The sequence below is a fragment of the Poecile atricapillus genome, chromosome Z (assembly GCF_030490865.1).
Source record: "Poecile atricapillus isolate bPoeAtr1 chromosome Z, bPoeAtr1.hap1, whole genome shotgun sequence".
In the NCBI taxonomy this organism is placed as follows: domain Eukaryota; kingdom Metazoa; phylum Chordata; class Aves; order Passeriformes; family Paridae; genus Poecile; species Poecile atricapillus.
The window spans coordinates 36,113,954-36,135,561 of NC_081289.1; the positions used below are offsets into that span (position 1 = coordinate 36,113,954).

At 36.9% G+C, this 21,608-nt stretch overlaps 1 protein-coding gene across 1 annotated transcript in view; it reads right to left on the bottom strand.

Annotated features, from left to right (window-relative positions):
• LOC131573488 (protein O-mannosyl-transferase TMTC2) overlaps positions 1-21,608 on the bottom strand; it is a 235,992-nt gene that overhangs the window by 111,301 nt on the left and 103,083 nt on the right. The gene's annotated exons all lie outside the window — the stretch shown is intronic.

Here is a 21,608-nt window from a genome sequence, read left to right on the forward strand (position 1 = left end):
CCCAAAACAGACGGCAGGAAAAATGGTTTCCTTTGACTTAGCAATGTGATTTTATATACTCTAAAGATCATAATTAAATCATAATGAGCCAGTTTTAAATCCTTCTGTCTTGAAGGTGTATCTTGCAAACATCTTTAGAACTACCAGATTAGCCAGGATATATCTGCTAAATTATGCCACTGAAAAGCTCAGAAAAGAATTAATCTGTAACCACAATATGCTTGTTTCCCTCTGCACAGTAACTGCATTTTGGATTGCAGACTGTGAGAGCATGCAAAATGAATACACTCAAGAAAAAAAACATCAGCAATTTGAAAATTCTGTTAGTGAAGTGAAAAACATACTAACAAAAAACCCACCAAGAAGTTGCAAAGTTGCAAAAGCACCAAGTACACAATTGGGGATCATTGTACCAAGATTAAATGTGTGTGCTAGATAATTCTGCAATAAAGTAACTCTTTAAATCCTATGTTTTTGATAACATTTAATTCATTTAATTAATTCAATTCACTAATTCATCTAATTAATTTCCCTTCACGTACCTAGTAAAACTTTTTACCAGTAGTTTAAGAGGTTTCTCAAAGGGCATTGCAAAACTTTTCAAGAAGGATATCCTGAAAAATAAGAAATATCACCAAACAAAACATGGGTGGGATTAAGACGAAATACAGGAACTTGCTCCTGAGACCTCTTGTGCTTCCACCAGTTGAGCAAAAGCAGCATCTAAAAGCCTGCTCCAGCAAACTGCTCTTTCCCTCCTCACCCTCCCATGACAGTCACAGCTCTTCTGCCCCTGCCCACCTTGATTCTCAGTGCAATACAAAAGACCCCTCTTCTATCCTCACCCTTCTCACCAGCTGTCCCAACTCAATCTCCCTCTTCAGCACACAGCTGGGACAGCTCTTCTGTCTGCAAAATGGGAAGGAGTAAAGGAAGCGCAAGACAGGGCAGCAGTCAGCATGACAAGGCAGAAAGAGCTTTGCAAGGCACGTGTGTGACAGTGAAATAACTCTCCCTGAAAAAAAAAAAAACGGGCTGGTAACTGGACTAAAGATGAGGTGTTTATTGCAGTGACATTTTTGGTAGACTATACTGTTTTAGACTGAAGAATAATTTCAGCTACTGAAGGCAGAAAGAGCACACATACAGTGAATTGGCAGGGATTTGGGTGGATGAGCTACTAGAATAACTACTTAAGAGCTCTCCCATTCTGCTAGGCATACAATCTCCACAACACCTAAAGAGACTTCAATTTTTTTCATTGATTTGGGGGGTTTTGGTGGTTTGGGTTTTTTTTACCATTGCAATCGTAAATTTACCTGGTTGAATAAAGCAACTGTTCTTTAGCTGACCATGATAGTTGCCAACTGACAAAAACTATCAGCTTACACAAACTGATCTCCTTTTGTGAATTAACAACCTTCATTGTTTCATTAACATTAACTGCGTAGGGATAAGCCTGAAAGGTTCCAGTAGAGTCTAAAGAGGGTTAAAACAGCTTTGAGAAATCCAAGCTTAGCTTTTGGGGTGGATAAACAAATGAAGAATGAAGGAAGCTACTTGGAGATATTTTTGGTTGGCTAATCGTCTTTATATTATCCGAAGTCAGAAGTTTCCCCTAAGCCTTCACTGGTCTGTACATCTGAACTGTAAAGAGACTAAAAAATAAGTATTACTGGATATGTCTAATTGCCGTTTTCACAGCCATAACCATGCCTTTTCAACAGTATTGCCCATAGAAAAAGAAGATATTATGAGGATGTAACTGAAAAATCAAAAGAGTCCCAATCATTCATTCACCCAATGTAAAACTGATCTCAAAGTTACCCCACATTCCTCCGCTGCATCTAAAAAATAAAACACATGGTGAAGAACACAAAGAGAATTTTTGTACAGTTAGCCTATGCTTGATATGAAAACACTGAAAGTTACTGAATGTCTACAAGGGTTGTATTTGCAAAGCTGCTTCTCTCCATGACCAGCCAGCTGTTCTCACAAGCCCAGCCTTCTGGGACAGTAATGAGTCCGCCTTTTTACCTAGACACAGTTGTGCACATGGTACTTGGCCACAGAGCACTGTTCATAGACACTATGATAGATAATTCACACAATACTTTACCCTGGAAACAAAGTTAAAATAGGAATATGAGCCTCGAAAATGTAACATATATATCTGGGAATGTGAAGCTTTTTTTAGGAATTAGATTAGCTTTACCTCCTCATGTCCATCTTGGATCCTGTTTTGTAAAGCCACAGGGCAACTAGAAAGAGTTTGTACTAAGTTTTGCTGTCTTCCAAAGACTTACTGTAATACCATACTATCAAGGAAATACTCTCATGAATAACTTAAAGCAAAGGTACATGTTTTTTCTACATCATATAACAAGCACTTTGTACACATTAAACACAGTCTTGCATGAAAACCTAAAGATTAACAAATTTCAGAAATTATTTAGAAAGTGATCATCTGACCCCACACAATTTTTCCACAATGATTGAAAACCTTGAGTATGTGTTAGTTCCATTGCCAACACTGACATTCTTAAAGACACCTTCTTCTCTGTTGACCTATGAGATTAGAAAACTCATCCAGGGGATTACAGTAATTGTATTAATTCTTAGATAAATATGTCTAATGAGAATTCTGCCTGGTTTGGCCATCATGGCTGAGCTAAGGCATTTCCATCAAGCTGTCAATCATCTCCTGATAGGCTTTCAGGATTCATGACCCTGCTGGGAAATGCTGGGTGATGCTTTATCAGGTGCAGCACTCATACAGTGAGAGCAGGAGGAGGGAAGCAGCAGGGGAGGCACTGGGCAAATCTGTGGAATCTGACCTTTTGCTTTGGGCACCTCCTTGGGTTTTTGCCTTGTCCCAGGTGGCCAACAGCCATGCTATTTTATAGAAATCTTTTGTTAAGTATGTGTGAAATGTTGCAGTACAAGTTCTTAATGGATTGCACATCTGGCATAATAGGCAAGCGTGGCCCACGTGAGGCCCCAGATTTGCAGGCCTGCAAGGACCTGAACAGGTGGGAAAGAACCACTGCTTTAGGAGAAAACCTCCAGTGTGCCAAACTAACATAGCTGCAGCAAAGAGTGAACTGTTGATGAGTAACTGCAAGACCTGTTGACAGAAGTGTGGAGATAGAGCAGGTTTTCATAACACTACAGTGGCCAGTGCAACAGGTAAAGCATGAATGAAGAAACTTACCACTGAATAGCACAGATATTTCCTCCAAAAATACAATATATATACACAAATCACATTTCTCTAAAGACCAAGGTATTTCCAGTCTTTACACTGCTTTCTTCCTGGTTATTGTAAATTATACAATTTGACAAAACTTACTGGAGGATGATACAGTTAACCCACATAACAGAAGGGGAAGATCTAACAGTTTAATTGGCATTTATTGCCCTTGAAGGAATAAAGGCTTAATGTAATCTGAGAGATAGGCAAGAAAAATTACTAAACAATTCTTTTAATGCAGTTTAATTTAGAGTGTAAAATTACAAATTGAAAAGTTTCAATTTTAGCACTAGACAAAATTATCATATTCTGAAATTCTTCCAACACCAGGCCTTTTCTTGACACAAATCAATCTTCAAAATTTAAGACTGAATATCTTATTTTCTGATTAAGTCTTATTTGGAAAATTTCTCAGTAAAGGAATCTTATAGACAAAAGAAATGTCTTCTAAAATTTCTGGTCTCTTATAAACTTTATAAAAGTACTCCATTCATACTTGAAACCTAAAACCAAATAGGATACATCATTCAAGGGAGAAGAATTTATGCAATAAATGTCATTTATGACAATCCCATTCTTTCTTTTTCTGAAGAAAGACCCTGAAGTCTTGTGAGCTGTTTAACTGTACTACTTCCAAAAATGTATCAATAAACTTATAGCAAACCAGCCAATAAAAATTAAGCTTTTTAGAGGATAGTTACCTGTGAAAATCATGGAAGCAGTCTACTATTATCATTCCTAATCCACAGAAAAAGAATCTAGACAGAATAATGAACTTGTCTAGGGTAATAATGGGTCAATGGTAGAAGCTGACGGAACCTGACGTTCTTAAAGAACCTTCTTATCTTGCCACAGCAGTTTGATACATGTTGGTAAACACAGGATATGGAAAATATTTTAGCAAAGATATTAAAGCAGAGAGAGGAAAAGGCAAATATTGTCAGATTCCTCAGGTGAAAATCTACACTTTGTAGCACTGCCCTGTGAGATAAACATTCCTTTTTCTGGTACATTTCTGTTATAACCAGCTACAAGAACAGTAGTCACATTATTTTGCCCTATCCTCATCACATTTTCTAGAATTAACAAAAGCTTCTGTAACTACTAAGAAAACAAAGCAAAATGAATATATTATTCTAAAAATATTCAAAAATATTAAAAATATTATATATAGATTTAATAATATATAATAATAAATATATTGTATATAACTCTATGTAGATATAATAAATATTAATTAAATTTAGTATTAATTAAATATTAAAATATTAACACATTTTTTAAACTGCTAACCATTTTCAAGAAGCATTTCCTGCAGCTACAGCCAATTCTTTTATTTTCAAAGCAAAAAGAAACACATTTTCTTTGAAAACTCTGAAGCAGCTTTAGAAAACCTTTACAGAATTGAGAATTTTGATCAAGTAGCCACAGAGAATATTCTGTCTTAAACATTACAAAGAAAGGAAAAAAGAGGGGCAAAACCAGTTGTTAATTATCATTTTGATAACATTTTTTAATCTTTAAACATTTTTTTAATTTGGCAAAATCAAAGGATTAAGTGACTCTGTATAAAACAAAAGATTAATTATCACTCCTTTATATAATGATTCATAAACACTAGAAAACCTAAAGAATATTTTTAATAGTTCCTGTAAGTAAAACTTTGGCCACAAACTGGAGAATCTTTCAGTTAATTGATGAGCATTTCTCTTCATATTGTATAAAATGAACTTTCATGTACATGCATAGGATTCAAACTTCCCCCAAAACTGCAGACTGACTATTGGTTTGGAATTCCCATGAAAAACCAAGAGATAGCTAAATTAAAAGAGAATATAACATGACTTGGGTCACTGCAACCACAGGTTTATATGGAGAGGACTACTTTTGTAGCAATTGGTTTTGAGTATTGCCTTTAAAAATTACATAAAAATTCCCAGACTGAAAACACACCTTCTGACAAATCCTGTTCGGTTATTTGTTTCTGAATATTTTGAATGAGGAAGGTTTTGAGTATCAGCAATGAGGACTGAAAGAAAATTTTGTTTCCAATTTAGATGTTCCAAAGGAATACCCCCCTACTTCTGCCCTTGGGGAGTAGGAATATGTATCAGCATAAAGCTTATGTATTTCTGGAGGAGTGCAAAACAAACAAATTTGTAAGTCGTCTACACACAACTAGTTTGCAAACATTAGCATTAATGAAGCCTGCTTTCCCCTGAATGCACATACCATGGCAAGAGATTTCATGCCTGATACACAACTCCAAATGTGCTGCTGCTGCTTGGATTTCCAGTATCTAAAAAAGTGCTCCTGAATTATTTTTCTCTCAGGGAAACTTGTCTCCTCTCTATTCCTATTACAATTTTATTAAAGCCTTTAAGTGCTTCACCATTGAGAGTATTGTTCCTGAGTCAAATTGGCTTCTCCCTGACGGATGGACACTGAAGTAAAAAGATGGACAGAAATTCCAAGCATATTAATGCAACCTGTGTGTCTTTTAAAATAAACTTACATTAAAACTAGTTTCTGAGACAACACCATCCAGATATTGTTGACTTGCTAAAGATCTTCTGTGAGATAAAAAAATAGCAATTTTTATCTATAGTTCAGGAATATCAAACCTATTTTATGTCACTTTCTGATCTGTGCTAAATTTTGACCTAAAGAACATTTGTAGCTAGGCTATAAATTCTAGAAGTAAGGTTGGAACTAACATTGTTTGTCAAGGCCACTTTAGGAAGACACTGGGAGAAAAGTATTAAAAATGTTATTTTGTTGAATAGGTAGGGAGAAGTTAACACTGAGATGTCTAAAAATTCCTAGTTTCAAGTTTTATCAGGAAGAGTTTTGAAATTAAATTTCTTCTAGAGTACAAAACAGAACTTGAAGAATTAGAAATGGAAGATACTTAGAAGGAAACACAATTATGCTAATCACCTGTAATTGCCAGACATGGGCTATAATATATTTCTATTTCTCTGACTTGTAACAAATTATCTGCTTCCAGTACTTGGCACCAGGTCTTTGGTTCTTAAAAGAAAGCTCCTAAATGTGTTGTCCCCTGGCCCCCTCCACACAAGGACTGCTGTTGAACCAGCCCATTCCCTTGATTCCTGGAGCTCCCAGTGATGGTGACAGACATCCTGGTACTCCTTACAGTGCTGGGCTGACCGGATTGTACTTTCCTGGTTCATACCTGAAATGTGCTATCAGCAGTCATGTGTGCACTTACAGATTAGATGCTAGAACTGTCAGCTTATCTTTTCCCATTGAATTTTTCTTAAGCTACCTCAGTGATGCAGATCTCAACAAGCTTTACTCTTGCTCGCCAATTGAGAAGTGCCCTGGGGTCTGAAGACTGCATTATAAATATAGTGACTGATCAAATTTCATTGAGGTGTTACCTTCAGATTGACAAGTTTGATTTTTCGAGTGGTATCGTACAAAATGTAGTTCATAAAGCAGAAGGCAGGGGACTTCAGCTTTCTGTAAAAATGTATCATAACATTCACTAATTTTGAGGGATGGTATTTTCCCTTTTAGGACTGACAGCTGGAGGAAGCGAGAACCTCCGGGTGCTTCACACGTTTTATGATGATTTACTTGATGGAAGAGAGATACGACAGCAAAACTCTCTGAGAGGTTGGTAATATCCAGAGATAAACAATAAAGTATTAAAATATGCTGAAAGTTCTGCAGCTTATCCCCTGAACTCAAAAAAATCTGCTGTCACTCAATTGTCTAGGTATTCTAATCAGTTGTTAAACTTTCCCTAAATAATAGTTGACAGTATACAGATTGGTCACATACACATTTTTAAATCATTATGTCTAGTAAGACACTCCACTAGACCTAGAGAACAACATACATACTGTTCAATCTTACTTACAATGTAACTCTTCATGATTGAGAGATATGTGGGCAATTAGCAGGTCTTTCAGGTTCACTGATTTTTTCCTATTTCATTTCCTTTCTGGAATTTTAAAGATTATAGATCTAGATAGGACTTCAAACTTTTTGGTTTTAGGTTATCATTGACCACACTAAAACAAGAATAGAGTTGGGTCCTTGGGACAATACAGAGCTAACATGAGAGCAATTTGGTTTCATCTTTCCTAAAAGAAAGCCTTCTACAGCAAATTTACAGTCTTGGCATGTATAAATTAATAATGTTCATATTTAGCCTGTATTGTTCTTCTAAAGTAAAGGGCTATTTTGCAGAAACTAGTTAAATAAAAGTCTTGTTCACATCTTGGCCTGATCTGCTGTATGTTTATGAGAGTCTGGACTGACATATTTTGCCAATAAGCTTCTACAGCTAACTTGTATTTACACCTCCCTTTCCGTAATATTTACATTTCTATAGGAAGTATTTCTTCTAATAAAGCATGAAGGTAAAGACCAGATCTTAAGACATCAGACTATGAATTAGGAATACATTCCACTTCCACAATTTATCTAATTTTTTTCCTCCTGATAATAAACCTTTCTGATCTGGCTCTGTTCACACCTTATAAAAGGCTGCCATCCTAATCTGAAGGAATATTCTGACAGCCTGGTGTAAGATTTTCATTCCTCGGTAAAGAACATCAAAGAAAGTCCTTTCAAGTATTATGTTTATATTATTCAATTACTTATAAATTAACAGTGAAACATCATCATCATGCTAAACTTACATATTTTGTTTTCTGGTTTCCTTTATTAAAAAAAATAAAATAAATAAAAGCATCTAGCCCGCAATTTTATGCTGCTTTTGTCTGGTTTCTAGCTTTTTTTATCCATAATTATCTCATGTGGAGAAAATGCTGAAACAAAGTTTTGGCTTTTAAATATTAAAATGTTATATACCAAGAAATAACTTCATTCTCACATTATGTCAGAATGACACAGCCTACAGAATCTATTTCAATGACAGTTTCTCTGCTACCACAGCAAACAGATATTCAGGTTGAATTTACTGATCCTTACCTTCACGAAGATATGGCAGGACACTTTCACAATTGACATCTTCAAATTATTCCTCTTCTAACATCTGATTTGTATTTTGCAACACTACCACCCAAAATTTCTTTACACAGTTGTCCTTTTTTCAAACAAATCCCCTGCATTAACTAGCACTTTCTTCAAACAAATTTTCATAGCCATATTTCTAAATAATTTTTGATAGTAATTCTTAAATAATTGCATATATTTTCATAAAACACAGGGCTATAAACCCTCTTTAATGCAAACCCAAGGGCAGTCTTCTGAAGTAACAGCTAATAGCATGAGTTAGCAATACTTTGAAGCATTAAGTGGAAGATAGAAATGGCAAAGTTGTATCCTGACTTTAGGTATGGTAATTATTTCTTATACCTGAGTGAACATCTGTGATCATTAGTTTTAGATTACAGTTTCTCAGAAGCAAATCACTTTGATTTCTTAAAGCCACTTTGAAATTGCACATCATTAAAATTGGGTCGTTCTTCCAGTTCCAAATGTGTATTTGAGCTCAACAGAGCACCTATTAAAGAAACATTTGGCATCATAAAAATTGCAGCAGATGGGCAAAGTGCAAAGAGGCACAGGGGTTGAATCTACTATGTCAAAACCAAAAAAAAAAAACCAAACCCTACCCTTTTCATATCCTCTTTTCTAGTGAAAGGACAACATACAGAACCACAGAATATGCTGTGGGGACCCACTTACGGGAAGGGACATACAAGCATCAATATCACCTCTTAGCCCTGCACAGAATCATCCTCAAGAGTCACACCATGTGCCTGTTGTCCCAATGTTTCTTGAATTCCGTCAGGCTTGGTACTGTCACCACTTGCCCAGGGAGGCTGTTCCAGTGCCCAACCATCCCCGGGTGAAGAACCTTTTTCTAATATCCAACTTAAACCTCCCCTAACACATCTTCAGGCCATTCCCTCGGGTCCTGTCATTGGGCACCACAAAGAGATCAGTGCCTCCTCTTCCCCTCATGAGTAAGTTCTAGACTGCAGTGAGGCCTCCCTTTAGTCTCCTCTTCTCCAGGATGAACATACCAAGTGACCTCAGTCAATCCTCACACAGCTTCACTCAAGGCTCTTCATCATCTTTACTGCTGTCCTTTGGATGCTCTTTAGTAATTTAAGATTTTTCTTCCATTGTGGCACCCAGAACTGCCCCCGGCACTTGAGGTGAGGCTGCCCCAGAGCAGAGCAGAGCAGGACAATCCCCTCCCGTGCCCAGCTGGCCATGCTGTGCCTGATGCCCCCCAGGACAGGGTTGGCCCTCCTGGCTGCCAGGGCACTTACACCTAAGTAAGCTTTCAAGAGGAGTTTGTATTCCTGCAATTAACAACTGGCTGTAGCAACCAGATACTGGCGGAATAGATCAGCTTACCAAAAAAACTATGTATAGAAAACATGACAGACTTAAAATTTTTTCAGCTACTGATAGTATCAACAGGGGAAAAAAATGAGGAAAAAGTTTACTTATTTCCTTTAACGCACAGAAAAATTAGCTTCCTTAAAAAAGACTTCTAGTATTTCTAGTTAGAAAATTTTGGAGCCATTTTGCTGCATCTTTTCATGTTGACAGGCTTGGAATGAGTCTGTTGATGTGAAGAAGTACAGCTTTGAGACTCATGAAAAGGTTAAGGCTCCATTTTCAGACACATATTTGGGGTCCTTTTAAATAATGTTTCTTAGAAAAAAATATTAGCATTTTAAATTATTTATGTATCACAGTAATGTAACATCTAATCTAAATACTGTAACCATGCCCACAGGATGAAACAGCAAAGCAGAGCACCTGACAGACAGACTTATAAGGCTCCCCCTGAGGGTTTGAAGCTGTCTGCTACACTACAAGCAAAACAAGTAACTGTATTAAAACATGAATTTATTACCCTATGGAGACAGTACGTTGGTTGCTAACCACCAATGCCATGGAATGGAAGGTCACATATCAAAAACGTTTTTTCTCAAATTTCACCTTTCATTACTCTGCCAAAATTTACAATAAAAAGTACAAAATCAGTATACAATAAGGACAGAGGAAAGGAGCTATATCATCTGGCTGATAAGAACAATTCTGTTGATTAATACAGATATGTGACCTCTAATAGGGTCCCAAATTTTCATACACTCAACTTCACAAACAATGCGCTTTTTTCCACCTTTACTAATTTCTCCCTTTTTTCCTTATAATTTCAGTAGATAGTCAAAAGGCTTATACTTAATCAGGTATTGAAATTCTTTCATTCTAAATATCGCAGGGAGAAAAACAAACATTTTAATTAGAACTGGTATAGATCTGAAGCTAGAAACACTGAGCAATAAGGACTGAGTCAAAGAGCACTGTCTTCATTAATAAACCTACTAATAAATCTCTGCTGCTTCAGAGTAAGGTTTTAGTCTCAGACTGAATTCATTCCCAGTACAAAACCAGGCTATAACTGAAGGAGATATCTATGCCATGTAGCTTTTACACAGACATATCACCCCCTTACTGGATGTAGATTTGCAGTCACAAATACGAGTTAGGCAGATTAACAGTGAAGAAACTACACTGACACCTGAATCTTCAACATTTCACCTGATGATGCCAGGGGTAATTATCAGAGCACAGAGAAGCCATCTGGGTATTTCAGAGCCTTGGAGAGCAACCTGAAAACACAAGGACACATCAACCCTTTTCACTACAGTGCAACCACAGACTGCTGACAACATGCCATACCATGAGCAGGGCAGTGCCAAGGCAGAAATGGTTATTTAACAGGATCTACAGCTAATATAGTATCATATAGATAGTGGTTTGTGTTGCAGTGCAAACAATTTTCTGATCTGAAAATTTAAAAAACCACCTTTTTCTAAATCCATTGAAGTTGCATTTAGAAACTACATCTTCAAAGTACATCAATACAGAGCTATCAAACCAATAATTAAAATATAAACAGATACTGCTTGTGCTTGCTCTTCTTTTTTTGTTTGGTTCTTTCGTTTGGTTTTTTAGGTTTTTGGAGTTTGTTTTTGGTGGCTGTTGTTGTTGTTTTTCCCCTAAAAAATTTAAATTACATATACTAAAGTGTAACTGCAGGTAAAAAGTGGGATTAAAGATATCAAGTAATCTGCCACAGCTGCAGCCAGGACACAGTTTTATCTGTATATATCCTAACATCCAGTAAGAAGCATAATTTTGAGAAAGTAAGGAATTTTTCTTCCCCTTTTTCAAACTTCAGTATTAGAGATGGAATCCTGAAAATATTTATTCTACAGATTTTCAAAACGGAAAGCAAGTTAAAACTTTCCAAAGTTTACCTGTAAATTATTAACACTTCCTTCTTAGTTTGAAAGGCCTCAGATGATAATAGTGCTAATTTATTTTGACTATCCTGACAGAGAGGGCTCATAAATACTTAGGTTAAAATGATAAAATTAGCAGATATGTATCATCTGGCCAGCCTCAAACTTTGTGCATTAGTATCAGTCGGGTATGAGGCAGCCAAGGACCCTACACCCTACCCACTTAACTTGCATTTAAATCCATTTTAGCAGTCTGTGCCAAGGTCCCTAAAGTTAGCTGCCTTTTACAGAAGCTGACTGAAAAAATTAATTGTGCTTTTCTAAGCAAAAATGTCACTACCAGAACAATGATATATGGAGGGGGTGTGGCTGGGGGGTTTTTCTTTGTTTTGAGGGATTTTTTTAAATTTTGTTTTTGGGGGGATTTTCTTTCTTATCTAGCTTGGTGTGGGACGGTTGTGTTGGTATTTATATGAATTAGTAAGAGACGAGAGGAGGTGCAAAAAAAGCAAGGTAAAATTATATATTATGCAGGTACCTTCTAGCTGAAAGGGGTTTGGAACTGGGATAAAGACATAGTTTATTAAATGTTATTCTGGAAGAAATTATCCTTAGGATACTCTTTGTAACTAAACAGGATTGTATAATCACAGAAATTGGTATCTTTCAATCCATATTCTCAACCAGAATTACCCACAAACTATTAAGTTATTGGCTAACAGCTCAGATCAAAAGAGATAAAAATGTATTCGTTTAAACAAAGAAACAAACAAAGAAAAGTCACTCCACAAGAACGCTAGTGCTGCCTTTTCACATTACAAACAGCCAAAAACAGCTAAAAATGCTATACATGAAGTAGTCCAAAGAAGCAAGAATTAAAGTTTTAAAAATTGGCATTTCTTCTGTTTTAAAACTTGTGAGAGCTATTTTGTGGTGATGTTTTGCTATTTTTAATAATATTTTAAGGAGAAAAGTTTCCAAGTATAGAGATAGAACTATAATAAACATATATTTTAGGAATAAACCATTATCCCAAAATCCCTACTAAATGAACACTGCTATTGATGCAACCTTCATTGTAGTCTACAGCAATGCAGGCTGCCCAGGATACTTTTAAAATGTGCAGACTAAAACATGCAAAAAATTTATCCATAACCCCCAAAGTGCTGTTTTCTGGGAGAGGAAGAATTTACAGAGACTCAATACAATTCTACCCTCTTTTCCCTTGCTCCCTCATTGCCTTTATTAACTCAATATGTCCCTACACTCACTTTAAAGACTTTGTTGCTATGGGAATTTATTTCCATATATTATTGTCAAGAAGAAACCAAGATTTTGGTGATTAAATGTCACAGAAGCTCTGACTTTTGCACAACCTAATCAAATCTACAGCCTAAAAAAAAAAATAAAAAAAAAATCTGTGTATGTGTTTGAAAGTCTTACAGTTGTGATCATAAAAAGGTACATATGTTCTACCTGGCATTTAAAAGCGAAGCACACAAATTCTCTCTCTCTTCCCCCAAAACCTTCCAGATAATTTTAACAATTTCTGCATGCACATTTTCAATTAGTTTCCTAGAAACTCAAGAATAAAACATATTTTGTTTTCCCTGTCTCCCAATGAGGACTGTCCACAGCATCAAGAGATTCTTCTCTTTTATAAGTGACAGTCAAGGTTAGTGAGGCTGGAAATTTACCTGGTAGTAGCTGACTCATAAAGACAGCTACAAAATTGCAAGCATGGGTTCCCTCCCATCCCATACCAAATCTATATTGCAGCTGGAAAAAAGAAATACATGCAATAGGTACAAAATATTGTTCAGTTCCTCCAGTAAATATGCCAAAAAGTGTTTGCTGTATTCTATCACAACTAGCTGTTGCCACTGTAAATCTCAATACACTTGTACTTCCCCCCTTTTTAATAGTGTAACTGGCTACATAGGTTAATGCTTAGAACCATTCAGAAAAAAAGCATGTATGTAATCATTAAATTATTAAAATTTCAATAAAACTGAGCATAAGCCAAAAATTCAAAATTGAACCTAGTATCAGAAAAAAATCTCCCTTGTGGCTCAGGTGTATGGTTCTGTTCCTTCAAAAGTTCTCTCAGGTTCAGAACCAGAGCTCATGTTCATGTACCAGGAATGGCTGTCTCTTGGGTAGGACTCCAAGAACACAGCTGAGAATGCAGCTCTATAGAATAGACTCGGGATGCTGCCAGAGGACTACAGCTCTGAAACTTAGACGACCACAGTTAAGATGCTCAAAAAATCAGGAGCCTGACCTTCACACTCTGGGCAGCCTTATCTTTCCCAAAGGTGCTGTAACAAACTGCTGCAAGTCAGAACTCAGAGCATCCAGAAGATTTACCTGCTCCCTGATCTATCTGATTCTAATTGAAGACATACTTCCAGGTTTACCCTCTTCTTGCACTACTATTGTATGCCCTGACTTCTGGGAGCAGGAGGTTTAGCTTGCTATTTAGCCGTGATTTGACCAAGTGCAATGAGTTCATTAGGTAAAGCTCATCAGGAGCTACAAGCATTCCTGACTTCATCAAACCAGGACATTCAGGTGTCTAAACATGACATTAGGAAACTAATGCCAAGTACTCATGATTGAACACACAGGCACAGGTATAAACTTTCTGCGTGGCATTTAACGAACACAGCCCATACTTGACGAATACAACCATGAACGCATGCATTTTAACCATGGCACTAGACCAGGCTTAAGCAGAAAGGCATAATTCCTGAGGAAGGTCTGCACAAAAGGAATAACACCAGGAAATGTTTAGCTCATTAAAACACCAGTGAGCTTTAGCACCGTATGGTGTTTTTCTCATCCTGCGCCCAGTACCCGGTCAACTGACCCATGGGAGAAGCAAAGCCAGAGCGGAAGAAATATGGCTTTTTAGCTAGTGAACAAATGGAAAACTGAAGATTGGCCAAAGCTACAGATATTTTTTATCCCTCAAAGTTTGTGGAAATCCAAATCTCCTTATCACAGCATAAAATACATTTAAGTATTAAACGTATTAAACATTGACTAACCCTACCAAAAAGCATGAAATTTAACTGTTCTTTAATATTGATATTTTAAACAGGAAAATTGTCAGCTTCCAGGAAAACAGTTTTACAGTTTCTTTAATTAGGGAGCTAAGTAATTGCTAAGATGAAAAAACATACATCTGTAATAATGCCCAATATTTTGAAACTCAGTTCTTAGACAGTATGATAAGCTTGGTGCTTAATTAATATTCCTTAAATATTATGAAAGCATTAATAATTAAGAGAGTAACATTTTCTGATTGATATTATTTGCAAAGACTTTGTAGAAGTGAAAGTAGCAATCCCCCCTGTAATTAAAAACCACCATGAAAAAGTCATGCTGTTGATGTCAGTAACTGGCATGTAACCTCAGAATGAAAAATAAGTGCTAACAAAAACTAAGCAAAGCCTGTGGAAACTTTCTTACCTTGTCCCTCTTAGAGAGATCCCCTTTAAGCCAGGGAGAATGTGCTGGTTTTGTCTGATTGAGTTAGTTTTCTTCACAGTAGAATGGGGCAGTTCTGGATTTGAGCTGGAAAGAGTGTTGATGTCGCAGGGATGTTTTAGCTATTGCTGAGCAGTGCTCACATAGCATCAAGGCTTTTTCTACCCTTCACACTGCGAGGTGTGCACCAGCGAGGAGCTGGGAGGGGGCACAGCCAGGACAGCTGATCATAGGGATGTTTCAGACACATGGGCACAGCCAGGACAGCTGATCGTAGGGATGTCTCAGACACATGCCATCATGCTCAGCACATAAAGCTAAAGGGAGGAGCAGGAAGGGGTAGATTTTCGGAGTGATGATGTTTGTCTTCCCAAGTAATGGCAGTGCATGATAGAGCCCTGCTCTCCTGGATGTGGCTGAACACCTTCTTGCCCATGGGAACCACTGAATGAATTCCTTGTTTTGTTTGCACACACAGATTTTGCTTCACCTATCAAACTACCTTATTCTCTGAGTTGTCCCCTTCCCCATCCTAAGTGGACAGAGTGAGCTAGCAGCTGTATGGGGCTGAGGTGCTGGCTGAGGTTAAACCACAACAGAGAAGAATGGAGCAACAGAGCATACTTTGTATGCTACTATGCAGTATAAATCTTATGCAGGACTGAAGACAGTAACAACATTTCCCTGGTAAACTAACCTCTCTGGTAAACTGAAGGCTCTCCACAGATCCTGTAAATAAGAAAAGCCTTCTCTCTTTCTTTATTTACTTACTCGTTTATTAGAGAAGTCTTTCCTTTTTTCATCATTCTAGAGAGGCATTCTCAAATAAAGGCTTCTAAATATTACTGTAGACTTCAAGTGGATGGATAAAAGTAGTGGGGATTTCAGTAGCAATTCCAATGAAGACATTACAGATTTAATATTAAAATATAATCCCTATTATGCAAGTGTCAGCAGCTTCAGCAAGACATCTTATGATCCCTCCTTTTTAACAAGATACAACTCTGATAAATTTGCCTTAGGATGCTGTATTTCTGTCATATGTGATCTGTTCCAGTGGTTTAAATCACCCCATGAAAATATTTTCAGGAAACAACAGCTATTTATACATATTGATGTCCAATTCAGTACCATTCCACCAACATCACAGGGACCTGCAGGAGATCAATATCTCTGAGAAGATAGCGGAGGCCAATCTTGCTTTTCTGATTTCAGGATCAAACAGAAAAGCAGCAAGGAGCTGTGGTAACTACAGGAAACAGCAGTATTAGCTACTTGAAATTGTCAAGGGAGAAGTAAATTGGAAAAAGCTTCTTGTGTCTAGGAAATATCTGGGGGGGTGGGGAGCGATGGTCAGGACCACACAGGCCTCATGCTGTTGCCATCCAGCAGTGTGAAGAGAAAAGCATCAGGCTGGCTCATCTGCAAATATGAGCAATGTATGTGCAGGCACATTTGTCTCACCGTTTTCAGCATTTTGTACAGCCTTAAAGCTGACAGGAAAATTAACCCCCAGCTGACTACTGCAGAATGAGAGATGCCAGGGATATATGAGGCCCCAGCTGGCAACAGAGCCCCCAATCTCCTCCACACTTCTTGAAATGCTAAGGGTTACCCAGCCCACAAATGCAACACTTAACAGCTCAGTGCACTTGAATATGTGGTTCTTGTTAGACAAAGGGAACCCATGAGAGGTCAAGTCATGTTTTGAATTGTAAGTTATTTATTATTTTTATCTGGAATAAAAGCAGTCTCGATGAAAAACATATTTACTAAATATCTGACTCCAAGGATAAAGTCTGTCCTGCAAGGAGTAGCAGCTGCCCTAACAGTCTAAACACTGTAAATAATGTACTTCAAAGACATGGAGACAAGACTGGACCATGCCCACTCAAAAGAGAAATAACTTACAAAATATAATAGGCTCCAAATCAGTTGTTCCGAAATATCAAGATCTCGGGTAAGCGCAGCTTAATAAAATTCCTTAGATGGTGAGAAACAAGTAGAAAAAAAACCCACTGAGTTAGATTTTATATAATGATGAAACACTACTGGAAAACAGCATAACTTGCAAACAGAGAAGAGATGAACAATAAGGAATACTGACTACTACATTACTAAGGCTTTAGAGCTCCTCAGAAGAGAAGGATAAAACTGCAAATTTAAATCAAGAGCAGCATTTTATTTTGACATTACTTTTCAAAGCGTAATAGTTATAAAAGTAGCAACTTCAAAGACTAAAGAATACAGAAAGTGGCCTACTTGAAGTTTAGAATGCTCTCAAAAATCAGTAGCTTTATCTAATACCCAGCAGCATATCACCCACAACTAAGAGTGTTCCAAGACCATAAAAGAAAGTAGATTTTTATAAAACTTGGTTTGGTGGTTGACCACGTCATCCACGGAGGCCCCAGCTTTACATCATTACCTTAAATAAAATATTGGCCTACAATAAAATTGTCTTTTACAAAACCAGTACTGCTATAATAGCACAGAAGCCTAGATAACACATCCTGCAATCCAATTTGTGGATCATGTTAAGCTATAGACACCAGTAACTAATTCCACATGGGAGACAGACCTCCCAGAGGGAGATTTTAATCAAGTAAACGATGGGAAAAGATACATTTCCTTTTTTTGGTATAACAAACCCCCCGTATTAACTATATGTAGATCTGGTAAAATGTTACTGTATTGTAGCAGTGCAACATTAGTAGAACTTAGATCTGATTTAGTTATATCTGCATGGCACTTTGTATACATAAGCCACAGAGCAATAAATACTTTATCATTAACATTATATTAAAAATGAGCTTTAAATGCATTTTCCTCCTCTTTTTAACTGTTAATGTTATTTAGGTCCACTCACACTTTAAAAAAAAACAAAAACAAAAGAACAAAGCAAACAAAAGAAAAACTAAAATACCAACAAGATGAAAAAAGAGCAGCACAGTAGGGTTTGTATTAGCTTTGTACTATTAATTGTACAGAAGACTGTTGATTAATGCTTCTGCACTCAAGTTGAATATTTCAAGTACAAAACAATTAAGCCTCTGTATTTGCATATTTTCTGTATTAACAAACTTGATCACAGCTCTCTCCCATATTCAAGCTCCCCCTCCCAGTTCTACACCTCTGATGGTTTAACTTGCACAACTCCAGCTGCTGACAGGTACAATCTCTGATACCTATCCCACCTGACAACTCAATCAATCCGCAAACCTGCTATGCAACTTACACTGGAAATTACTCAAGGCCTAGAAGGCCAAAAAATAAAATGAGTGTCTAACTTACTTCCACAAGGAATGCTTTACCCCAGTAGAACACCACTTTTCCATTACTCTCATTTCAAACAACTCATTTATGACTGCAATAAATACAATTCCATCACAATCTTCTGACTCAAAGACAGTGAATACCTTCATGTCAGCCAATCAGAATAAAATAGAGCTAACCAAATGAGATGGAGTCCAGACTTACAACTTTTCCAGCCAGAGTGAGAGCATCACAGGCAGACAGGAATACAAGACTTGGCAAAAGAAAAAAAATCAGCAGCCAAGTTCTACTGAATAACCAATACCCAGATGACAAAGAAAAGCGCTGGATAGTCTAATAAGTGGGTACAATACAAATTTTTAAGATGCCTCAGGAATAGCTTCTACATAAAGGGTAGCATTAATCTGCTCAGCTAGTGGTCCAGCTTTTCAGCAACCTTGGTTAGAAGTCCTGCCAGTCTACTCAAATTGCAAACTGGGATGTTTTCATGTTCTCAGTGTGACAAATCAGGATGCACATGATAACTGGTCTTGAACAGTAGCCATCATTTTATACCACTGGATATTGGCCCAAAGATAAGAACACAATGGAAAAAAATAAGCTTGTCACCCAGTACCATATCCTACCATCAGCTGGAGCATTTTTCAAGTTGCTTGTACCAGTTTATACTTTACTGACCATCCTGAAGACTGCCAGTAGTTTCACTATTCTTTAAACAGAAATATTTGTGTCTCAATTTCCCCAGTGGTATATTCTGAAAAATGTCATCATTTTCAAAGTTAAAAGCCATAGTCTGGCAGCATACCAGCCAGGTCCCTAACCAGCCACTCCCCCATCTCTCTCCATTCCTTGCTCCTGTGCTCACACTGCATCTTTCCTCTCACTGTTAATCAGTACAGCTATCTGTAGGGCAATGACAAGGACTGAATATAACTGAACTGATTCAGGTTTGAAGTAACTCCTAAAAGATGTATCTGGGATATTTGGGTGAGGGGTGTGGTGTTTAAAGGTTATTTTTTTACCTGCATTTCCTCTCAGTTCAGTTTGCAGCACAGCCTAGGAAACAGCTATATCAGCTCGTTAGAAAGCATTCAGTTACTGCTTACTTAGGTAGTACAGGCTTGAGCTAAACATCTTTTAAATTATTTTCCTTTCTTCCTCAGCTCCATTCAACACTTTTGCCCTCCAACATGCTACAAAAGATGGTAACTTTTTCCTCAACTGACCTTTTTGACATATTTTTTTCCCTTTCTCCTGAAATTGCCCTCTCCCAGTATTACACTAGGAAAACACCAAGAATAAATTCCATAACAGGTATACAGATGCAATTCTTTCTAATTTTTTCAGGCTGAGCAGCCCTCAGCCTGACCATATGTACAAGAAATATGCAGCCTTGTAATTTAGTGAATTTAAAAAATGCATTTCTGGCCAATTAATCAAAATATTCACACTTTCTTTCAATAGTCTCTCCTTATAAAACTGTCTGCAGCAAAAATCAAATCTTCACAAAGGTCTGTAATCTGCAAAACAAAGAATTACTCCTTCTAGCATTACAGATAAAAAAACAAATTTTCAAAAGACACCAGCTTACTGTCTAAGACAACTCTGATGCTGGGTGCAAAAAAAACCTCACAAGTCAGCTGTCCAAATTTAGAGCTCCACAGAGCTCTCTAGGAAGACAGACCTTGTATTCAAAAAGTTAGGATGTAGAAGCTTGGATTTCACCTGTGTCATTCAGGTCTCTTCTGGACCAATCTTACTCTGGCCCTGGCATGGAAAAGGAAGAAAAAGATGAGAACAAGCTTTTCTAAATTAAAAGTCTACCAGAAACATCTGAAAATATTGTGGGTTTGAGCAAGGAGTGTTCAATAATAAAAACTTTCTAGATGTTCAGAATATTCTGTCATATGAATGTTTTTACCACTGTTTAATTCCATAAGATAGGGTAACACTTGAGTTATTAACTAAACTTCTTTAAGCATTTGAAAAAGTCTCATCTTTGTGCCTTTCAGTATGAAGCCTGCTGTTGCAGATGAACTTTAAGGAAAAAAATAAATGCAACAACTTACTCAGTTTCCTGTTTGTTTCTGCTCAGTGTTAGATGCACAATGTACCATACAGTATTTGGCTATTGACATTCAGGGGTCTTACATATGTCATTATACACGAATAAAAATACCCAAGTATGTGGGTATACATATATGAAATTATTCTTTCCTTTTCCATTTTGTTAGGAAAGAGCATAATAACTAAGTCAACACCTTAGAGCCATTAGAAAAGAAGCTACAAGTGACTGGGTGTTTTGGGGTTTTTTACTCTACTACTTTCCCTTTATATTACAGCTATATAGTCTGTATGAACCAAAGTCATCATTGCTTTATCAAAAACTACAATTTCTTTTCAATCAATTTCAAAAAGAAATCCAAATTTTCAAATCAAGGTGTTTGAGATAAGTAAGAAAAACAATGAAACAAAATACATATTTGCAATCTACATCTAACTGCAAAACGTGACAACACGCGTCCATATGAAATACTGCTGTCCTTTTGTCAAAATAGTATTTTTCTGACAGCCATTTCACTGAAAAGAAAATTACATACACTCAGCTTACTCATTTGTACAGCCACTGCTGTAAAGGACTCTTGATTTTAACTCGGGTTTCTGAGTACCACTAAAATACACAGTTTTGTGTAAGCTGGGGGATTCAGTGAGCTTGTTTGCTTATTTTACTTGTTTGTTCTCGGGGAAGAAGTTAAAAAATAGGAAATACTTATTTTATTAAGACAGTAATACATTTAAGTCATAGTTCCTACTAGGGGAAGGAAAGAATACATGCTGCCAAAGGCATGCACCAAGCCCCATGCATCTCTGTTAAACTAGAACAATAAGAGTTTTATCTTTGCCTCAGGGAGCAAAGTTGATGATATCAGCTGTCACACTTGCACGCCTGACCAAACTAAGCTGAGTTTGCAAGATACGAGAAGAGCATGAATGAATTCTTTGCAAAAGGCAGTCAGATATCCAGTGCTCAATTCAGATAACCAGTGCTTGACAGTAAACAGAATGAGGAAGCTGCTGGAAGTAAGGAAAGTAATTGAAAAAGCCCATCCCCGGCACTGAATAATAGCAATGGCTAATAACACATTGCTTAAACAAAATGTAAAAAGACCATACTAAAGCTCTTGAAGTGTTCTTTCAGCATTAAACATCTGTGCTTATTTTTGGGAGTTGACTAAACTACTAAGAATTACTGTGTACTCAAAAACTCATTTAGCATCTGTTTAATAGTGAACAGTGCCTCACAAATA